A 6,000-nucleotide genomic window follows, 5' to 3' on the forward strand; every position below is an offset into this window, starting at 1 on the left:
GGTGACGGCAGGGAGGGGGTAAACTCTTCAAGAAAGATAGATAGAAAGGAAGCTGAAGTTTCAGGAAGTGCTTAACTTTTACTTTTCTTCTTTTTTTTCTCCACTCTCTGGTTTTAAAACTTGTCTCAGTAATGAGCTTACATCTTTTTTTCCCCCTGCTCCTCAGTATATCATCTGCTGTTTCCTCCCTCCTGCACGTGGGGTGTTTTAAGCCGTAGAAAATGAAAGGTGAACAGTTTAGATATTTCTTTCAGTTGTTTCTGTTTTGGGTTTTTTTTTTTTTTTTTGAAGGACAACATTTTTGTACAGTGGAACATGTTTGACCCCAGACCTCATTTGCCCAAAGGGCTGTTGCTGCCTTCAATACCGTGTGTGTGTGTGTGTGCGTGTGTGTGTGTTTGTGTTTGTGTGTGTGGGGGATTTCAAGCAGAGGAAAATAGCTTGCCCTCATGTCCAGTGGAGTAATTTCATTAAACTTTTTTTGTTTATTCAGGATTACTTGACCCACTTTTAAGCTGTTATTCCTGCTATCTAATTATGTTCTCTAGGTTAAGGAAATAGATATTTCTTTATTTTTTTTGTTTGTACCTCAAGGCAATTAAGAAGCTTCTAGAGAATAAGACTGCATGGCATGTAGGGATGATGTTATGATTGCTAATTATGCTCTGATGCGGCCCTGAGAAATGCTCTGCGTTCTGGCTTTTGTCCGGCCAGCTTTGCCAGGCCCAGATAATATTTATGAAATGTAGACATTCTTGGGGCTAAAGCAGAGTCTTTATAATGGGAGACAGATGGGGTCTGCTTCGGATTAAGAACATCGAGTCCACTATCTGTGGGAACACCTTCTCTCTCCGTATGTGTGCACTTAAATGTGTGTGCATGTTTGCCTCAGTGGGCTTGCATCTGTGCGTATGTGCACCTAAGTGCTCACTCATGTGTGGATGCGTGCGCGTGTGTAAATGCAATTGTCTTTGACAGCCGCAGCGTAGTTATTTTTTAATGCATTTCTGAGTTATGATAACCATCGTGCATTCTGCCCTTCCAATGGCTTATATATCTGACAGTGGAAATGGGAGTAATTGTACAAAAACGCTTCTCAATAACAACAAAAAATCCCTTACAATTACATAGCTAGAGTTCATTTGGGCCAGAACTTTGTTATTGCCAACAACCAAGGCAATGTTTCGGAGTAAATGTTTCTTCATTCCTGATTCATCAGAAGCAATGATCCTCCAGTACCTCACTGAGAGGAAGAGATATGCAATATGAAGGCAAATTGCAGATAATATTCCCCTGACAAGCAACAATATAGTATATGGTGTATTGTTTACACCACTAGCATGTCATCTTAATGCCATCTGCTGACGCACTACTGATAAATTCAAAAGCACAGAGGTTAGCTCAGCGGGCATGATGTACTGCTGTCTGTTATTTGCACTTATTGAGATTTAACTATGTCAGTGTGACTTCCAGAAAGGGTGAGATCAAGTAATGGCACGTTGTTATGTGTGGTGCCATGGCAGAACTGTATTATGTTCATTAGATTCCAGAAAACAAGATGAGATTTCAAAATTCACATTAAAGATATGACACCAGGAAATAACCTACACGACTGCCTATCGCCCTTTCGTCATTCCTTCTTTCCTCTTCTTTATCTCCCGTTTTCTGTCCTCCTTTTTTCCTTCTCCCACTCTCTTTCTCGGCCCTCTATCTTATCATTTATCTCTTCTCTCTTTTCTGTTTTCCTCTTCCCCTTCCTCTCTTACTTCTTCTCTATGCTCTCCTTCTTTTAATCTTCCCTCTTTTTATTTCTCCTTCTCAAACATCCTGTACTGAGAAAAAAAAAGTCATAGTTTTTTGCATATTTGTCACACTTAAATGTTTCGGATCATCAATCAGTTTCTAAAATTAGACAATGATAACCTGAGTAAAATATAGTTACTAAATGATGATTTCATTTATTATGGGGCAAAAAAAGAGCTATCCAAACCCTACTGGTCCTATGTGGAACAAGTTCTTGATTTCATTTCCACAGCTAGATCCAGGCCTAATTTTTAAATCAGGAAATCACTTCAACAAAACCTGTCTGTCAAAGTGCAGTAGGCTAAACGATCTCAAAAAGCAGCGCATCATGCCAAAATTCAAAGCAACAGCTGACAAATAAATTCTTTGACATCTTTGGTATTCCAGCAAACATGGTGAGAGCCGTTATCTACAAATGGAGAAATGTGGCTGGCCTTTGGAAATTACTCCAGGACCACATCAACGACTCATCCAGGAGGTCACAGAACAACATCTAAAGAAGTGCAGGCCTCACCTTACTCAGTTAAGGTCAAAGTTCATGATTCAACATTAGAAGAAAGCCTGGCCAAAAATGGCAGCCAACTTGTGACATCCGGCATAAAACGGTATTTCGTAAAAGAACGTCATACCATAAGTCAAACGTGGTGGTGGTGACTGATGGCCTGGGGCTGCTTTGCTGCTTCGGGACCTCGACGACTGATTGATGGAACCATAAATTCTGCTCTCTAACAGAAAATGCTGAAGGAGAACGTCTGGTCATCAGTTTGTGCTCTGAAGCTTAAGATCAAGTGAATTATGCAGCAGGTCAATGATCTAACCACACCAGCAAATCCACCTCTGAAGGGCTCAAAACAACAAAATGAAGGTTTTGGAGTGGCCTAGTCAAAGTCTGGACTCACATCCTATTGAGATCCTATTAAGATGTTTCGGCATGACCAAAACAGGCTGTTCATGTTGGAAAACCAGTGTAGCTGTATTAAAAAACTGTTCTGCAAATAAGAGGGGATCAAAATTCTTCCGCGGTGATGTGAAAGACTCGTCGCCAGTTATTGCAAACACTTCATTGTAGTTCTTGCTGCCAAGACTGGCACAACCAGATATTAGGTTTAGGAAGCGGTTACTTTTTATTTCAAAAATTGGTTTGTATTTGCTCAGGTTTTTGTTTTTTTGATGATAAGAAACAGTTTCTGTCAAAAACTTGTTTAAAACCATGCACGTAAATGATGGTAATTTGGTATCTTATTCAGCAACCACATATATAAGATTCTGTGTTTTTAATCTGTATTTTTTTCATGCATATGTCTCAGCTGCACACTCTGGTCCTCTGGTCTTTGAGCTAGAAGAGACAGAAAATGGAGTAAAAACTCAGATGATTGCATTACTATTGAACACGGCTCAGAGTTAACCAGCAAAACACTGCTTCTATGAAATACATTGGCTGAAATTTATAAAGACACTAAAACTCTACCGAGGCAAAAGAAAGCCAATGTTTTGTTTCAACTGTTTTGAGATTGTTGGGCTTCACTTTTCCTTCTCTACAAGATCCTAAGATATTATGGCATGTTTGGATAAAATACATAAGCTTTTTCAAGTGTCTTCCACTCTGTAAATACTATTTTTGAAGGTGGAAATGTCCCCGCTTTGGTTGCAGAAGAAACAAGAGAAATGAGGGATGAATCAAGCCTCTTTTGCCACATATTCATACTCATCCTTCACCAAATTGAGCAGATGGAAATTAAGTGAATCTGGTGAGGCCATATTAGTCCCATTTGGGTAAATGTCATTGAAAAGATAGTGAACAGAGCTAAGTCGAATAACGCTTTGAGCCCAGTGAATTAGGCACAGTTAGGGATTAGCCCACAATGGGGGTCAATTGATTAACAGTGTTAAATACAGTGTTAAATGTTGGAGTTTGAATAAAGAGAACAGAGAGGGGAAAAAAGAGGAAGGTTCACATGGAAACTTGGAAGCAGGCTTTTTTTTCATTTTTGTTGTTTTTACCTCACAGGTCAGTTTATGCATGATCTTATTTTACCAGTTGATATGGTTTCTTTCCCGTTGAGCTGTGATTCCCTGGAATATCAAACACTTGGATCTCCCTTCTTTTATCCTTTCTTCCCTCTCTCCTCCCAGTCTTTTATTCTTTTCTCCCTCTGCCGTATCTCTTCTGTCATATCCCATCTTTTGTCGTTTGTCTGGTTTCATCCCCCAACAATGGGGGTGAAAATTACATTTCAGCTGGAACGTTTCATGTTGCAAAGCGCCAGCCGGTGTAATCTTTTTTTTGCAGAGGTGAAAACATCAGGCTGCATTTGCTGCACTTCACGTATGTAAATCAGAACGGTGATGCACACCTTCTGAGGCCAGCTAGACGATGCATTTAGACTGCTTAGGGAGACTGATACAATGTAGGCTCTCGGCGTTTGTGTGTGTGTGAGTATGTGGTTTTGACTGTGCATGAGTGAGTGTGGGTACACGTCTGTGTAGGCCTATGTTTATACCCTTTAGTGACAGCCTCAACATAATCTGAGCTTGCTCTACAGGCATGGTGGGATGATACTTCAAAGTAAGTACCTGCTAACAGACATTAGTCCATGTAAACAGGGCATACTCAACCTAAGCTGGGTGCGCAGTACAACATGCATGTACAAATATTTCTTGTTTGTGAAGTGTCACATTAATGCAATAAGACACTGTTGCGTGGTGTGGGTTTTTTTCTCTCTGTGTGTAAAGTTACATTACGCCATGCTGGACAATTCAGCATGTACACGCGAGTGTGTGAGAGTGAATGTACGGGTGTGCGTGGTATAAACAGGAGCCTGGAATAATGGAGGCAGAGACAGAGAATCAGTTCAGCTTCTTGAAGCAGAGAAATAAAGAAGGACCGAGCTTTCAGGTGTGTAACAGTTTACCACATTGTACTGCAATGAAAAAACCCCAAATTTTGTACACCTTTAGAAGGGTTCTGCTGGATAATGCAATCTTGTAACTAAAAAGGTCAGGGTAAAAAGACCATATAAAATGAATAAAATTATCAAATTTACACCATGTCTTATCCGTCTTGTTTTCAACCACACATACATTTTGTTTCTGGGAGGAAAAATGAAACTACATGAAATATATATATGGGCAGCACCGGGCCACGGTGGCACGGTGATTAGCACTGTTGCCGCAAAGCAAGAAGGTCTTGAGTTCAATTCCACCATCAGGCCGGGGTCTTTCTGTGTGGAGTTTGCATGTTCTCCCCGTGTTTGTGTGGGTTCTTCCCAGGATACTCCAGCTTCCTCCCACAGTCCAAAGACATGCAGTTAGTGGGGATAGGTTACTTGAGTAATCGAAATTGCCCATAGGTTTGCGAATAGTTGTCTGTGTCTCTATGTGTTAGACTGGCGATCTGTCCAGGGTGTACCCTGCCTCTCCCCCTATAACAACTGGGATAGGCTCCAGCGACCCTGGAAAGGATAAGCAGAAGCAAATGGATGAAATATATTACCACTAAATACTCATATTCACTGGGCTCTTTATTAGTTACACTTTGCTAGGTGAGCTCTATTTTCCTTCAGAGCAGCCTTACTTTTCGTGACTTAGATTCAACAAACTGCTGGAAACATTCCTCAGAGACTTTGGTCTATATTGATATCGTAGCATCATTCGGCAGATTTTTCAGCTGTACATCCATGATGCAAATCTCCCATTCAACCACATCCCAAAGGTGCTCTAATGGATTGAGATCTGATGACTTGTTTACACTACATTCTGACCCTACTGTCCAAATGCTGCAGTAGAAATCGGGATTCATCAGACCAGGCAGTCTTCATGGTGTGATCTTCTGCTGCTGGAGCCCATTTGCTTCAAGGTTTAATGTGTTGTGCCTTCAGAAATGCTCTAATGCTAATAGTTTCTTTTTTTTGGACCACTCTGTAACTCTTTAGATGGTTGTGTTGGAAAATCCCAGCAGATCAGCAGGTTCTAAAAGACCAGCCCGCCTAGCATCATCAACCACAGCACGTTCAAAGTCAAATTCAAATTCAAATTTTATTTGTCACGTACACAGTCATACACAGTACGATATGTAGTGAAATGCTTGGACAACTGCTCGTGACCTAAAGAAAACAAAAAAAGGAAAAGGCTATGAATAAGATAGGAAATAAATATGAAAAATTAAAAAGGGTAAATTTAACTAGGAAGGAATAAAAT

This window comes from Astatotilapia calliptera, chromosome 9 (genome assembly GCF_900246225.1).
Source record: "Astatotilapia calliptera chromosome 9, fAstCal1.2, whole genome shotgun sequence".
In the NCBI taxonomy this organism is placed as follows: domain Eukaryota; kingdom Metazoa; phylum Chordata; class Actinopteri; order Cichliformes; family Cichlidae; genus Astatotilapia; species Astatotilapia calliptera.